Source organism: Geotrypetes seraphini, chromosome 18, assembly GCF_902459505.1.
Source record: "Geotrypetes seraphini chromosome 18, aGeoSer1.1, whole genome shotgun sequence".
NCBI classification, from domain to species: Eukaryota; Metazoa; Chordata; class Amphibia; order Gymnophiona; family Dermophiidae; genus Geotrypetes; species Geotrypetes seraphini.
This window is the reverse complement of record NC_047101.1, coordinates 16,437,564-16,454,894: the sequence shown is the minus strand read 5'-3', so window position 1 is coordinate 16,454,894 and position 17,331 is coordinate 16,437,564. Positions and strand designations below refer to the sequence as shown.

General features: G+C 42.7%; 1 protein-coding gene and 1 pseudogene across 6 annotated transcripts in view; both read right to left on the bottom strand.

Moving 5' to 3' along the window:
- EBF1 (EBF transcription factor 1) overlaps positions 1–17,331 on the bottom strand; it is a 591,182-nt gene that overhangs the window by 140,406 nt on the left and 433,445 nt on the right. The window lies entirely within an intron of this gene.
- Positions 16,749–16,899, bottom strand: LOC117351931 (annotated as a pseudogene).

The window sequence follows — 17,331 nt, the reverse complement described above, 5'->3', positions numbered from 1 at the left end:
GACTGGATTGCGGCCCTCGAGGAGGGACTTTGACACCCCTGTCCTAGAGGATATACAGTACGTACCATTCCTGCATTAGAGACTGAAGCAATGTGGTGGATTGCTGTCTAGAGCAGTGGACCCCAACCCTAATGAATATGCAAGGAGCAGATTTGCATGCCTGTCACTTCCATTATATGCAAATCTCTCTCATGCATATTCATTAGGGCAAGCCTAAAAACCCGTTTGGCCTGGTGGTCCTCCAGGACAGGGTTGGGAACCATTTGTTTAGAGCATTATTACACTTGCTAGTAGACAGAGAAGTGTGTGGCACAGTGGTTAGAGCTCCAGCTTCAGCACCCTGAGGCTGTGGGTTCAAATCCCACACTGCTCCTTGTGACCCTTATCCTCCATTGCCCCATCTATATTAGATAAGAGTGTGAGCCCACCAGGACAGATAAGGAAAAATGCTTTAGTACCTGAATATAAACCACTAAGGCTATAAGTGGTATATAAATACTAAATAAATTGCATTAAGTACCTCAGTTCTTTGAAGGGAAGCTTAAGTATTTTACAGGGAAAGCGATGATGCTAATGGAGCGGAGAAAAAGGTTACTAAGTAGTAGATTTAAAACAAACCAGAGAAAATATTTCTTTGCACAACATGTAATTAAACTCTGGAATTGGTTGCCGGAGAATATGGTGAAACCAGTTAGCTTACCACGGTTTAAAAAAGGTTTGGATAATTTCATAAAAGAGAAGTCCATAGGCCATTATTGAGATGGCTTGGGGAAATCCACTTCTTATTCCTAGGATAGGTAGCATAAAATCTATTTTATTGCTTGGGATCTAGCTAGGTACTTGGGACCTGTTGGAAACAGTGGCTTGATGGGCCTTCGGTCTGTCCCAGGACGGCAATTCTTATGTTCTTATGTGAGCCAAGTATAGGACAATCAGGGTATTGTGACATCACTGATGAGGTTGGCTCTTAGGCATTGGTGGAATGAGGCATTATGACATCACAATATCTGCTCTGGAATGTAGCTACTATTTGGGTTTCTGCCAGGTATTTGTGACCTGGGTTGGCCACTGTTGGAAACAGGATACTGGTCTTGAGGGACCTTCGGTCTGTCCCAGTATGGCAATTCTTATGTTACCTATTAGGACCTGGACAGACAGGAGAAACTAGAGAAAGAGCATTAAAGAGAAGATTAGGTCCAAATATGCTGACCTACCATTTCCCTTTTTAGACTCTATTGCTTTTCTCAGACTTTAAAGCCCTGTAAATACTTTATTTCAGGGAATCCCCTTATAAAGGTGTTTTATTTAAGTTAACAAATTATACGAGGACGCACAACATAAAATATGTTCATAGATTGATTCAAAATGTTGTGTGATCGTGGCACCGAGGTGCCCCCCTCTTCAAACCCAGCATGCACCCCAAAAAGAGGAAGAAAAAGCCTCAGACTAATGTAGCAGTATAGAACCAAAAGGTACAAATCGAAACGGCTTTTGATACTTTCACTGGCAAAGGTTTAGAAAAGGCAGAAGTCACCCAGAGGCACGCTCAAGGTCTTAGCTGCCAAAAGACGACTTGAGCTCCAACGCTGTCACTTCTCCTCCAATCTTCCCAACAAGCTCATCAGGGGAACAAACGATACAGCCCCTTTCAGTTCTCATGTCTAATGTTGCCTATTTTTTCTTTTAACGTTCTCCCATTTGGGCCCTGAGCTCTGTCTCCCTCTGTTCACCAGAACCCTTTAATTTACCTGTTGGTGTTCTGATTTGCAATTTTGCTTTGTTTTCCCTTTGTGTAGCAAGAATCACACAGAATCAATTTTATTTTTTGATTTATACAATTTCAACCTTTAAATACACCAAGAAAAACCAGATTTTTTTTTATTTTTAAAGTAATTTTTTTGTTTTCACCCGTCATGAATACTTGCTAGGATATGTGTAGCTTGTATCTTTCCTCTCTGACTATGTTCAGTGGAGTTCCTTTCAGCATTCAATTGTTACATTGCAAACCGCTTAGGTCAGTAAAATGCGGGAGCGGTATATCTTAATAAACGTAAGCGTAAAATCCAAATCAATTCTTTTATGCCACCTCTCACACTCCCGGTGAGAAACTGGCTGCATAGAAAAGAACGTTATCAAGAAAACATTTAGGGCTCCTTTTACCAAGCTGCGTTAGGGCATTAACGCGCAGAATAGTGCACGCTAGACGCTAACGCCAGCATTGAGCTGGTGTTAGTTCTAGCCGCGTAGCGTGGGGTTAGCGCATCTTAGTAGAAGGAGCCCTTAAGGTACTTAGGAAAGTGACGGCACATTTCATTAAGTAACTTGGGGGTATCTGAAAAAGGAAAAGCGGATCTCGTTGTCTTTTCTTAATTGTTTTCTTACTGGCCATATTTGGCCGCATTTATTTTTAAATCACTGATCCCTTATTCCTCAAACAGAATATTGCGGTCAAACGAACAACATTTACTGACAATTCCATCTCTTAAGATCATCAACACTAGAAGACAATTTATCTTTTCCGTTACTGCCCCACAAATCTGGAATTCTCTTCCAATTTATTTAAGAGAAGAACATAATATTGATAAATTTAAGACCAATCTAAAAACATTCCTTTTCAAAGACGCTTTCGAGCAATAAGTCTTAATCTTGAATTTATTAATAATGTTGCATTTGACCATTCATTTTAAATTCCCAACCCTGTGTTTTGACCTGACCTCCTTTTCTATAACAATTTGTAGTTCAAATCCCCTTTACCTCTTTGTTCTTGTTTTGTTAAGTTTGTATATCGTCTAGTTTATTTTAATGTTTATGTTTAAATAATGTATTGCTTTTTAATATTGTAATTTTAATTGTTTTTTTTTTAATGTATGTTCAACGCTTTGAAGTAAGATTAAGCGATTAATCAAAAATTTTAATAAACTTGAATAAACTTGATATAGAGGATGTTCCATAAAGTAACTTGTCTGCATAAGCTTGGGGAAAGAAAAGTGTTTGTGTGCATGTGTGTGTGTGAAGGGGGATGGAGGGTAGAAGTCCCTCTCCCCCGCCCCCCCCCCCTTTCAGCCACCAGAGTAGAGGAGATCTCCCTTCCCATCAAACTGGGACAATGAAATGATCACTGCCACCGTTTAGGATAATGGGCTCTGAACCGCTGATGGCATATTGGAGAATTAAAGTGGAAATTCTTAAGTAGTTCCTCTTTGTAATAAGAATGATCACTCCACAAATAAAACCTGCTCTCCCAAAGGTACTGCGAGGCACAAAATGCTAATTCGGAAGATTATGTTCATGCTTTTTTTTAATTTTTTATTAAATATTACCGTGCCCTGCCTGTTTGAGGGCAACGCTCCTCTGATTGCTTTATGAGTGCCCTGTAAATGTCATTCTCATCTTACCAGCAGCAGGCAGACAATCTTAGCGCTCATGAGAGTGTTGATCAAAGGCGGTGCGCTGGGGGGGGGGGAACTGCTGAGGAAACACAGGGGATGTATCAATAGAAGCTTCGTCAGCCGCAAACCTGAAGTCATAATGCCACTGTACAGGACCATGGTGAGACCTCATCTGGAGTACTGTGTGCAATTCTGGAGGCCACATTACCGTAAAGATGTACTTCGAGCTGAGTCAGTCCAGCGAATGGCCACTAGGATGGTCTCCGGACTCAAGGGTCTCTCGTACGAGGAAAGACTGGGCAAGTTGCAGCTCTACTCTCTAGAGGAGCGCAGGGAGAGGGGTGACATGATTGAGACGTTTAAGTACGTCACAGGTCGTGTCGAGGTGGAAAACGACATATTCTTTCCTAAGGGACCTTCAGTTACAAGGGGGCACCCGCTCAAACTCAGAGGAGGGAGATTTGGTGGGGGGGGGGGGGGGGGGAGAGACGTCCTGCTACTCTCCCAAAGTTTTCAAAACAAAAACAGATCTTTTACACAAAATTCCTACCCAAACTCAAACAGATCTCGGTAAAGATCTCAAACAGATCTAGGAAGCTATCAGATGACCTCATATTGTTCAAAATTAATCACAAAATGTGCTTTTACGCCTCATTTCTTCTTTTAGAATCAAAGTCAAAACACTTTGCATCCAATCTTTCATTGAAAAACTTTGCCGCGAGTGGCGCCGTTGACAAAAGAAGCTCTGTAAGAGTACGGATTGCAGCAACCAGGATCTCCCCCCGATGAAGGTCTTTTTGACTGAAACGCTCGTGTAGAATGAGAGCGTCGGGAAGTTATAATTGGAAAACCAACGTTGGATCAGCAATATAGAAACATATAAGTTGACGGCAGATAAGGGCCGTAGCCCATTAGGTCTGCCCACTCTACTGACCCACCCCCAAGTCTATTATCCTAGGGATCCCACTCCTGGTGACAGGTTCCCTTGGCTTAACCCTCTAAGGGATCCCACATGGGCATCCCATTTGCTCTTAAATTCTTGCACGCTGTTTGCCTCGACCACCTGCACCGGGAGCTCGTTCCAAGGATCAACCACTCTCTCGGTGAAGAAATATTTCCTGGTGCTGCTAAAGATAAGTGCTGCTGACTGATTTTTACTATAAAAGAAATAAATAGAACCAAGGGAGGCTGTTAAATAAATCTATATCAACATAACACAACCTCAAAAATATAGGATAACAAGTCCAAGTGTTACTCTCAAGGGAGAAAAGACCTCAGTGTCTAATAGGGAAAATCAAAGCAACCCATATAGACAGGATTATGATAGTGGTGATATTTAGTAGCTGCTATGCTCTGAGTTTGTCTCCTATGGAATGATTTTCTCCTGCTTCTAAGCTCCAGGATCACGTTCTTGTATTTGCAATTTGATTGAGAAGACAACAATTTTCAGATAAATGTTTTTTTGAAAACTTTTTGAAACTTAGAATTAAGACTGTTGAAATTCACTGTGAAATTGTGTCCTCAACTTTTTGGGAGTTTTTGACCGAGGATGAGTCTGCTGGCTGCAAGTGATATTTGCAACTAGCCTGTCTATATGGGTTGCTTTGATTTTCCCTATTAGACACTGAGGTCTTTTCTCCCTTGAGAGTAACACTTGGACTTGTTATCTTATATTTTTGAGGTTGTGTTATGTTGATAATGATTTTTACTATAGACATTTCAAATTTACAAATAGAATTAAGAAGATAAAAATTTTTTTATGAAGTTTGATGAAACTAAGGAACTCATTTTAATAAAATATTAAATACTAAAGTTAATAAGGAATTTTTTAATTAATAAATTAAGGGTTGGGAAGGAGGATTTTGGTATAAATGATTATTCACAACTGAACAGAATACAAACTTGGGATAACATAAGTTATGGGAGGTCCTATGCACTGAAATCAGTTTACATCGTATGATATACCACCCTCCTAGTTTATAGATGGGGGAGGAGGGGTCTCTAATGAATGTATTGAAGAGATGTGCATAACACAGCTATGGATACAAAGTGTTTGAATTTGATTATAAAAGAAGAAATGAGGTGTAAAAGCACATTTTGTGATTAATGTTGAACAATCTGAGGTAATTTGATACTCTCCCAAAGTTTGGCACTCCAGTTGACCATCTAGTTTGCCTAATGTAAGTGCTGGCTCTGGTGAGGTGAGGGAGGAAGGAAGAACAGAAGAAGGGAAAAAAAATAAAGAAAAAGTACCTACACTCTCACCGGTTGTTTTTAACCACTTTTGTGGTAGGGGCAGATTGCTTCTGGGGACAATATTCATCACCTACGCTACCCCCTAGAGCACAGGTGTCAAAGTCGGTCCTCGAGGGCCGCAATCCAGTCGGGTTTTCAGAATTTCCCCAATGAATATGCATTGAAAGCAGTGCATGCACATAGATCTCATGCAGATTCATTGGGGAAATCCTGAAAACCCGACTGGATTCTGGCCCTTGAGGACCGACTTTGACACCTGTGCTCTAGGGGGTAGCGTAGGTGATGAATATTGTCCCCAGAAGCAATCTGCCCCTACCACAAAAGTGGTTAAAAACAACCGGTTTTCAGAATTTCCCCAATGACTATGCATTGAAAGCAGTGCATGCACATAGATCTCATGCATATTCATTGGGGAAATCTTGAAAACCCGACTGGATTGCGGCCCTCGAGGATCGACTTTGACACCCTTGCCCTAGAGCATTTATGTACCTCATTGAATAGTCAAGGGTAAAAATTAACCCAATAAAATAGCAGATGGCCTTTTTCCAATGTCAAATCATCCACAATTTAAAGAATTCCACGATTCAAGCTCCATCAAATAGCATGAGCACAATGCACCTTCCAGGCCCATTACTAATGTCAGCTTGGAAGGTGCATAGATTTTACTGACAAATAACATTTGCCAGGATTTTAAAAGATGGGGAACAAGAGAAGAAAAATACAGTCATCTAAGGCTTACTGCATGGTTTATAGATGGCTTGAGGAATAAGACGGTAATAGAAGTCTTTGGGATGCAGAACAGGACAGGCTCACTGGGGCGAGTTAGAGGAAATGCATGTATACGTGGCAGCAGAGCTGAGAGACTGCTGGGGTTGCCTTCGGAAATCTATTAATGTTGTGATTAATCTCCAGCTTTCAATACCGCCTTCCAGAATGACCAGGTCCATCTCGTGTTCAATCATTTGCTGCCCAGCACCAGTTTATGAGGAGGTGCTGAAAAGTTCTCAGCCGAACCAAGTTCCTAAATTGTGAGTGTTATTTTGCCACTGTAGCTGAAAAGCGTGTTATTTTATTTTGCAGAATTGTAATGCTATGCTTTGACGTTGTTTCAGATCATCGATTGAACCATGTCAATGGAATTTTCAAGTGTGGAACACCAAGCCATCATTCAATTCAAATTCTACTGTCTATCATTCAAAGCATTAAACGGCTCCGCCCCCCCTATCTAAACAACCGCCTAAACCAGATCCTCACCTCAAGACAAAGAACTCCGAATCCTTTTGCCTTCCCTCCACTCAAGGGCACTCAGCGCAAAAAGATGTTTGATAACCTTCTGGCGACGCAAGCAGCAAAACTTAACCACTCCACCTCCAACCTGTTGACGGCAACGGGCGACTTCAAAACTTTTCGAAAAGAAATCAAAACTCCTACTTTTCAAAAAATTTATCCAGATATCTTAACCCAACCCTTCCCCCTCCTACTAGATAAATTCTCCCCCAAAGCCTCCACTTAAATAATCTCTTCCTCCCCAAAACACCAACCAAGTATTCAGATCCCTGAAATGTAACGTAATCTTATTTGTACTCTAACTGTAATCTATTTGTTATATCACACAGTAACGTACAGTTAATTTAATATCCAATTTGCAAGTTCTTCCGGAATTAATCCAGCTACCTCTCCTCCCTTGTAACCAAAAAAAACAAAAACCCCCAAAACTGTTGTAACTTCACTGAAAATGTCCAGTTAGCTCTTTTGTAATCCGCCTTGAACTGCAAGGTATAGGCGGAATAGAAGTCCCTAATGTAATGTAATGTAATGAAGTTCCTATTCCTGCAGAAGAAAACTCCAAAAGAAATCCAAGAATGTATGATGCAAACATTAAATGACAACTACCCATAAGAACATAAGAATTGCCGCAGCTGGGTCAGACCCGTGGTCCATCGTGCCCTGCAGTCCGCTCACGCGGCGGCCCTCTGGTCAAAGACCAGCGCCCTAACTGAGACTGGCCCTACCTGCGTACGTTCCGGTTCAGCAGGAACTTGTCTAACTTCGTCTTGAATCCCTGGAGAGTGATTTCTCTTATAACAGACTCCAGAAGAGCGTTCCAGTTTTCTACCACTCTCTGAGTCAGGGGTCTCCAAAGTCCCTCCTCGAGGGCCGAGTCCAGTCAGGTTTTCGGGATTTCCCCAATGAATATGCATGAGATCTATGTGCATGTACTGCTTTCAATGCATATTCATTGGGGAAATCCCAAAAACCTGACTAGATTCGGCCCTCGAGGAGGGACTTTGGAGATCCCTGCTCTCGGTGAAGAAGAACTTCCTTACGTTTGTACAGAATCTATCCCCTTTCAACTTTAGAGAGTGCCCTCTCGTTCTCCCTACCTTGGAGAGGGTGAACAATCTGCCTTTATCTGCCCCTGGAGGGTGTTTTCCCCTATGACAGACTCTGGAAGAGTGTTCCAGTTTTCTACCACTCTCTGGGTGAAGAAGAACTTCCTTACGTTTGTACAGAATCTATCCCCTTTTAACTTTAGAGAGTGCCCTCTCGTTCTCTCTACCTTGGAGAGGGTGAACAATCTCTCTTTCTCTACTAAGTCTATTCCCTTCAGTACCTTGAATGTCCCCTCTCAATCTCCTATGTTCGAGGGAGAAGAGGCCCAGTTTCTCCAATCTCTCACTGTACTCCACAGAGAAGTGGTGTGCAAACTTTCAGCGTGGAGATTTCAAGACCGAAGATGCAGCAAGGTCTGAGATGCCTCAAACGGTGTCAACTCCCGAAATTGTTGACCATGTCCATGACCTGATTTTGGAAGATCAGTGAATATCGGCTAAAACAATTGCTGAGACACTACAGGTATTCAGGGAACGTGCTGGGTGTCTAAACCATGAGTAGCTCGGTATTCAGAAGCTATCGGTCAAGAGAGATGTTTAAATACCCACATGACATTAATGTGCATAAGGTGAGTCTCTTTTATTTGAAAGGAAGCTCCAGCATGAGAGGGCACAGGATGAAGTTAAGAGGTGATAGGCTCAGGAGGAAACTAAGGAAATATTTTTTTTACAGAAAGGGTGGTAGATGCATGGAATGGTCTCTCCTGGTAGAGGTGATGGAGACAAAGACTGGATGAATTCAAGAAAGTGTGGAACAGACATGTGGAATCTCTTAGAGAGAGGAGATAGTGGACACTGCAGATGAGCAAACTGGATAGGCCACTTGACCTTTATCTAATCTAATCTAATCCTTAGGTTTGTATACCGCATCATCTCCACGTTCGTAGAGCTCGACGCGGTTTACAGTAGGAGAAATAGGAAGGAACTACAACAGAGGGTTAGAGGTAGAAGTGGGAAGAAAATTTAGAGGACTTGGGATGCCAAGATATAAGAGTTTCCTTGATTCCTAAGTTGGAGGGAGACTTACATTTTTTGAGAAAAGCCAGGTTTTCAGACGTTGGCGGAAAACTTGGAGAGAGCTCAAGTTCCGAAGAGGGGAGGTAAGGTTGTTCCAGAGCTCTGATTCTTTGTTTCTATACCATAAAGCTCTATGACCTCACAATGCAGGTGTAAAGAGCCTTAGCCTGAAGAGAGAGGAGGAGATAGTGGATGCTGCAGTTCTATGACATCACAATGCAGGTGTAAAGAGCCTTAGCCAATAGGGAGAGGAGGAGATAGTAGATGGGCAGAATGGATAGACCATTTGGGCCATCATGTTTCTCTGTTTTTATCCTCTTCCTATGATACTAGGATTCCATACAGCATATCCCAGGAACAAACAGTGAATTTCCCCATATTGACCTTAATAATGGTTTATTAACTTTTCCTCCAGGAAATTGTCCAAACCTTTTTTAAGCCCAGCTGCACTAACTGCTTTTATCACATCCTCTGGTAACAAATGCCAGAGTGAAAAAATGTTTTCTCCTATTTGTTTTAAATGTACTACTTAGTAACTTTGTGACTTGTCTCTTAGTCTTTCTATTATTTGAAAGCATAAACAATTGATTTTCATTTACTTGTTTCATTTCACTCAGGATTTTATAGACCTGTGTCATGACTCGGCTGCCTCTTCTCCAAGTTGAAGAGCTGTAACCTCTTTGGCCTTTACTCATGCGAGAGTTGTTATCATTTCGGTCACAAACCTTTTCCCATGGTTATAATAATTATAAGAATTATAATTCTTATGTTCCACAAACACTTGGAGAAGAAGCCAGTTATTACTGGGAAATATAACAACTTCTGTAGCATATTATAATATCGAGGATAGACAGGATTATAACTAGGTCAGGGGTTCCATGTCCCTGTAAAGCAGGGATGTCCAACCTGCGGCCCGAGGGCCGCATGCGGCCTCGTGAAGTATTTTGTGCGGCCCCGGTCGAGGGCGATGCAGTGTGTTCCTCTGCTGCCCCCGGGTGTTTACCATCTTGCTGGCTCCCTTCTCTGTCTTGCTGCAGCGTTTGTGTGTTTGTGCGGCCCCAGAAAATTTTTTTTCAGCCAATGTGGCCCAGGAAAGCCAAAAGGTTGGACACCCCCGCTGTAAAGCATTTAAATACTGAAGGTTAAGGAAAAAACAGTCCTAGGCAGTTCTAATATTATAAAAAAACAACTCCCCTCTGTGAATGCCCCTCCCCCACCGCTTTTGTGCTTCTCTTTCATTGAATAGTGCTGATCACTCCCTAACACATACATGCACGCGTGTACACTTACACGCTTAAGTGCTATTATCATGCAAATGGAACTTAAGGGTAGGCACCAAGTAATAGAATCGGAGGGGGGGGGAGGAGGAGGAGGGAGCTTTTTAAAAGAAAAGGAGAGCTGGGAAAAGGAGGACAGGAATGAAAAGACTGGGGATAAGGGGGGAAGGAGGCAATACGGAAGAGAATAAGGTAACATAAGAATAGCTTTACTGGGTCAGACCAAAGGTCCATCAAGGCCAGTAGCCCATTCTCATGGTGGCCAATCCAGGTCACTAGTACCTGGCCAAAACCCAAGGAGTAGCAACATTCCAGCATCTCAAAGAATAGCAAGATTCCAGAACCCCAGTGAGAGCAACATTCCAAAGCTGAGACTGTGATGTCATAATGCCTCATTCCACAGTGCTTCAGAGCCAACCTCATCAGTGATGTCACAATGGCTTACTTGACTGTCCTCACATAAGAATAGCCATACTGGGTCAGACCAAAGATCCATCAAGCCCAGTAGCCTGTTCTCACGGTGGCCAATCCAGGTCACTAGTAGCTGGCCAAAACCCAAGGACAAGCAAAATTCCAAGCAACATTCCAGCATCTCAAAGAATAGCAAGATTCAGGAACCCCAATAAGAGCAACATTCCGGAGCTGAGATTGTGGTGTCATAATGCCTCATGCCAAAGTGCCTCATCAGTGATGTTAGAATGGCTGAATTGTCCAATACTTGGCACATGTAAGAGCATAAGAACAGCCATACTGGGTCAGACCAAGAGTCCATCAAGGCCAATAGCCCATTCTCACGGTGGCCAATCCAGGTCTCTAGTACCTGGCCAAAACCCAAGGAGTAGCAATATTCCATGCTACCGATCCAGGCTTCCCCCATGTCTTTCTCAATAACAGACTATGGACTTTTCCTCCAGGAACTTATCCAAACCTTTCTTAAAACCAGCTACCCTATCCGCTCCGTAGAAAAGGAAAAGAAAAATAAAGGAGAGGTAAGAGGAAAGAAAAAGGAGAGCAAGTGAAAGAGAAAAAGAAAAGAATGGAGGGAAAAAAAGGAAAAAAACTGAGGGAGAAAACAGGTAAATAAAGAATACGTACAGGAGATGGTTGGGAAGAAAAGGGGAAAAAAATGAATTAAGGAAAGAGGATGGAAATAATAGAGAAAATAAAGTTGTGGGAGGTGTGAACTGGAAAAAATAAAGGTTGGAGGGAGGGGAACAAGGGAAAGAGGATATGAAGGACAGAATAATGGAGAAACTAAAAGTTGGAGGGAAGATAACAGAGGGTGACATGAGAGGTGCAGAAAGACAGTAAATCAGTGAGAGAACTGGAAAGGAAAAATAAAAAGGAAACAGATACAATACATCGTGGTCTATAATTAGCTATTGGTGGTTTTAACAGTTTTTAAATCTTCTGTGGCATTAACCACCCTCCCCCATCCCACCACAAAACCCTGCAGGCATTCGGCTTCCAGGGCTGCAGGTCTGACATTCTCAAACTGTATTTTTAATTTAGCAGGTGCTGATGGAACTTAATACTTTCTTCAGGGTGCGCTTAGGAAAATACCCAGAGATTTCCCTTCAGTAAGGAAAATACAAGGTTTGTTTTAATTTAAGGGGGTAAAATGATTTATGCGTGTTTAAAGGCTGCACTTATGTTTTGCCTGTAGCATTTACATCTGTTCTCAAAGGGGAAAAAAATTTGCCTGCTGTTTGTACTGATATTTTCCACGAAAACCTACATTACTAATGTATTGCACTTCTCCCTCCGAATCCGTGGATTCAGTATCCGTGGATTCGGTTATTCGTGATTTTTTTTTTTTTACAAAAAAACTATTTTCATTTTTTGGCTATTTTTAAGCCTCCCCAGAACCTTACCTGGTGGTCTAGCGGTGAAGCGGGGCAGCAGCGATCTTCCTATGCTCCTGCCGTCTCGAGACCACAACGGAAACTCACGGCAGCCATTCTGATGACAGCTCTGCACAGGGCAGGAGCATAGGAAGATCGCTCCTGCCCCACTTCACCGCTATACCACCAGGTAAGGTTCCAGGGACGCAGGAGAGAGGCGGGGGTGGGTCAGAGCCAGCCGAGAAGTTATTTGCAATTTTTCACACTTCGCGGTCCGGCTCTGCACCTAACCCCCGCGAATACCGAGAGAGAAGTGTAGTATCATAAACTGCTTAATACTCAAGTACAAGCGGTTTTATCAAATATAATAAATCCAATCCAATCCAAGCATACTTTTGGAAATGCACATAATATAGGTGTGGGCATTCTCTCTGCCCCTATCTGCCTCCAGGAATTCCCCTCCAATATGCATTGGCCATATGGAATTCACTACCCTCCATATATTTACCTTTAGAATCATCTCTCACCAAGTTTCGTGCACAGTACTCTCCTGCGAATTCACGGTTCAGAATTTGCTCCCCCAGTCATTCGCGGGGTTTTTTCTTCTTCCTCCTGCTGCTTTTGAGAAGGGTTGGCTCTCGGGTGAAGGACCCGTGAGAAGAAGCAGCAGCTTGCGTCTGTGAGCGAGGCGACTCCAAGGACACGGTTCCCAGCGTCCGGTGCTGGTGCTCATCTGGCTACAAGCTTTTTAAATAAATAAATAATATTGTGAAGGTGGGTTTTTTTTTGTTTTTTTACTTATAGTGGGATGCCTTTGTTCTTGGCATATGTAAGGTGTTGTTGGCATGATATTATTCTCACTTGGTTGGGCATAATCTTAAACTCCTGAAGTAGGCTCTATCTATAGGCAAAACACGATTTGTGTTGTGTCAAGCCCACATTGAAGCAATAAAGTTCTGTTTGTGAGCACTATTGGTTGTTCTGTATTCTGTCAACTCCCACTGCCGTGTGCCTCGCAGAAGCAGCATTCTCCAGTCCTTCGGGAATAGGGGAGGAAGTCTCAGCCGTTGCTCAATGGTGACACCTACTGAGTAGAACTAGAATGCATGCGTACCGTGTTCTGGAGAAAACTGTATCTTTGGCTCCTGAATGCAACAGAGCTTAACAAGAGAAAGTTATAAAAATAGGGAAAATATTCTAGGTAATTGCAAATTAAGGCTCATGAAGCCACTGCCCAGAAGAAGCTAATTTTAACTGAGCCCAAAGAAGCAAGAAAAAAATAGTTGGACCGAAAACACAATGAAAATAAATAACGTTCTTGCCTCAAAAACTATGGCTACAGTAAGAAATAGACGAAGGTTGGATTCTCCTTCTAAAAGATGCACCAGTGTTGTCAGATCTTTTTGGAGGTCTTCGCAGTCCTCCATGAAGATCTGACAACGCTGGAAGAGTGGGCCAAAAAGTGGCAGATGAGCTTCAACATAGGGAAATGCAAGGTCTTGCATGTTGGGAAAAAGAACTCGATGTTCTCTTACAAGATGGGGGGGATCACCGCTAGGGGTGAGCAACCTTGAAAGAGACCTGGGAGTGATGGTAGACACAACATTGAAGGCGTCGGCGCAGTGCGCCACAGCCTCAAGGAAAGCGAACAGAATGTTGGGTATCATTAAGAAAGGTATGATGATTTTAGTATGAGTCCAAATGATTTTAGTATGAGTCCAAATGATCTATGTCAAATGGTCCATCACAACTCAAATTTTCTACTGCACAATCAATACTACAAGGAAGGATGAGTCAGCCATGAAAGACTGACGGACTTTCCTCTTTACTACATAAAGCTCTATTCAGTAAAACAGCAGTAAATTCACAGAAAATAATAGCACTTTTCTTCCTATGCACAAACTAGTCTTCTGCTTGAAACTATTTCCGCTTTTTCCCTTCTGCTACTCTCTGATGTTCAATTACCAGGAACAATCTGAAACACTGCTACCAGAACCTAAAGCCCAGAAAATGAATCCTACATGCAAAATACGATGAAGCGGCAACCACACCATAGCAAAGCAATCTCTGTGCAGAGGATATAATCCACTCTTTTAAAAGGCAAATGCAGTAGGCCTAACCCAGTCTGATCCCTGCTCTGATTTCTTTTGCAAATCAGAGCGTGCGCCTCTAATGCAATTTCTGGGGGTCTTAGAATCATAACGTCAAACATGAACAAGTCTAGTGGAAAATCTGCGATGCTAATCTTGGCCTAAATCATAGTTTTAATGGGTGTTGGACTTCTGCGCTGGATCATCCAGATGGCTATACAGGAATCAGTGTGACAGGATTAAGCCAACCTTTGCACCATCTGTTCTCTGAGCTGTCCTGTGGTTCACACACTACTTGCATTTCGCTCTTTTCTCTACCAGGACAGAATACACCAAATAAACTGCCATACAAAAGTCAAACTTACAATGCCGGTGACTTGACTGGATCTGAATATTCTTGAAAAGAACAAAGTATATCTGCATTACAGACAATGGTGATTATTTTCGTAAGTGGTGTGAACAGGGGTTTGGGGCTATGATGTCACTAAAAGGGGTAATTCTATATGTAGTTGTCTCCTTTGAGGTGACCCAATGGTACACAGTGGGAGTCTATTCCATAGGAGCCAGCTCCGTGGGTGTTTGACCACCCCCAATATTGAGCAAGCTCCTTGAGTGAAAGCAGGGAGGGCTAATTTTCATTGGAACCACAATGGATTCTCTTTTCAAAAGAGGCTATAGACATACATTTGGGGAATGTTTAGGATAAAGTGAATGGTTTTCTGAATACTCTATAAAACCCATTTAGGCCTCTCTAAAGGTCCGTTAGTACACTACATCCTTGTTTCTAAGAAAGTCCTGTAAATAATGGTCGTCTGACATATGTTCACTGACGATTGTCTGCTGTTGGGGTTGTGACAGAAGGGGAGATCTGGATCAAGGGAGGGTGTGGGGCAGAGGGGGGGAGGGGCTCGGTAGCAGCTGATGCAGCCAAGGCCATTATTCAGCTTGCCATGTACTAGCTAACCTTGTGGCAGGATCCAAGTTTCCAAGTTTTATTTAAAATTTGATAAAACGCTTATAAACATTTCTAAGTGATTTACAATTAAAAGATCCAGGGTAAAAACACTTAAGTCATACCAAACCAAAACAAGACAGTCACTAACAGAAACAAAAAAAAAAGGAGGGGGAGAACTACAAATGTCATAGAAAAGTAACATTAAATAGGTAAACACATAGGGGAGGATTCAATGGTAGTCTAAAAAAGGCTGGTTATAACTGTGGAAATATTAATTATTTTGGCGGATCTAATGTTTGTCTCTAACTTCAGCGCTCGAATGCGTTGCTAAAAAAGGAAACTTTTGAGAGAACTTTTGAATTTATTTAAGCCCTCTTTTACTAAGGTGCGCTAATTGGTTAGTGCACCTTAGTAAAAGAGGGGGTAAATCGTGTTTCTGCTCTAATAAAGGGAGGCAAATGGTTCCATATTTGCGGTGCGGTTACGGAGAACATTTCTGTTCTTCTTGTGTTGATGATTTTCAAAGAGGAAACAGTCAAGAATGAATATCAGCCTTGGCATCGAGCAGCGGCAGACCGCCTCCCGTCATTGGCAAATGAAGAAACATGACACTGGGGGGGGGGGTCCCCCCTTCCTGTTTTCATTTGCCAATGACAGGGGAAATGTCACTGACACTTCCCCTGTCATTGAAATGGACTGTCTGTCCCTATTACACGCTAGGGTTAGAAATGATAGCAGCAGTAGTGCAAATCCTAGCCGTGAGAATGCGGAATAGAAATTTGTTTAAGTAAATAAAACACACACCGTTGCTGCAGATAACAGTTATCTTGGATTAAGCCCCGGCAGCAGCAGAAGTTTCTCTGCTTGACCTCCCCATGCCATCTGAAGAGCAGGGAAGTCACAGGCGGGCTTCTAGCTGCTCACGTCAACACTCCGTGCACGCGCTGTGTTCATGGACTGAGCATGCCTGGGGATCCGGAAGCCCAGCACCAACTTTTCTGCTGCACAGATGGCACAGGGGGTTCAACAGAGAACATTTTCAGCTAGCGGTGCTTGGGCAGCTCCGACAGCAACAGAAACTAGCGTGTACCACATTAAACCTCCCGGCGTGATGCCTTGCGGCACGGGTGTCATAGGTGCTGGACCCTGGTGCAGGTCTTTATCTGTCATCGTTTACTATCTCGCCATGTGAATATAAGTCACGTGGTGTTAACTTTTGTAAGGATATGCCTTTAATTTTTGCCCGTTTCCAAAAAAGCAAACGAAACAGAAACATTTCTTGAGCCTCACCTGTATTGCATTTGACTCAGGCCTGCCACGATCCTTTCTTATTTACACTCGTATGTTACTTGTCATTGTACCCTCACCTCTTATGCATGATCCTCTATTTAACCCCTATTAACTGCATCGAACTTCATGGTGTATTGCGGTATACAAATAAAATTTTAAGTTATGTGATACATATTAGAAAGCTGGAGACGGTCAAGAGTATCACAAGCTGCAAATTATTATTATTATTTATTATTCCATGAACGCAGTCCCCCACTACCAGAAATTATGCAGTCGAATTTCCCGCATTTGGGAAAATCGCAGAGGTCAACCCAACCGGAGTGCAATGGTAGAACACTCTGGGAGTACACTAAAAAACGCGCCCTGGCTGATCCACCCCCGAATGTTTCAGTCCCGCCCACTAACATACCAGCAAGGGAAGCCAATAGATGGGGTACAAGTTTAGCATCCCAGTTTCCCTTGTGCTCTGGGCAGCTGCATTGGCCACACATACCTAGCTATGGACCTGATCACCATAAATGCTAAGCTAGCTAGGATACTATTGACGAGAGGCAGGCACGGGCGGATAGGACTACAAACTCTGATTGAGCCCATTCCTTGAAAATTCATCTTAAGGCAGTGGTTCCCAACCATGTCCTGGAGGACCACCAGGCCAATCGGGATTTCAGGATAGCCCTAATGAATATGCATGGTGCAGATTTGCATGCCTCTCACTTCCATTCTATGCAAATCTCTCTCATGCATAGGATACCCTCAGACGCTGCACTGCAGCTTGAGTTCTCAAGCAAGGTTCTTGGCATCATTCTCAATTCTTCTCTCT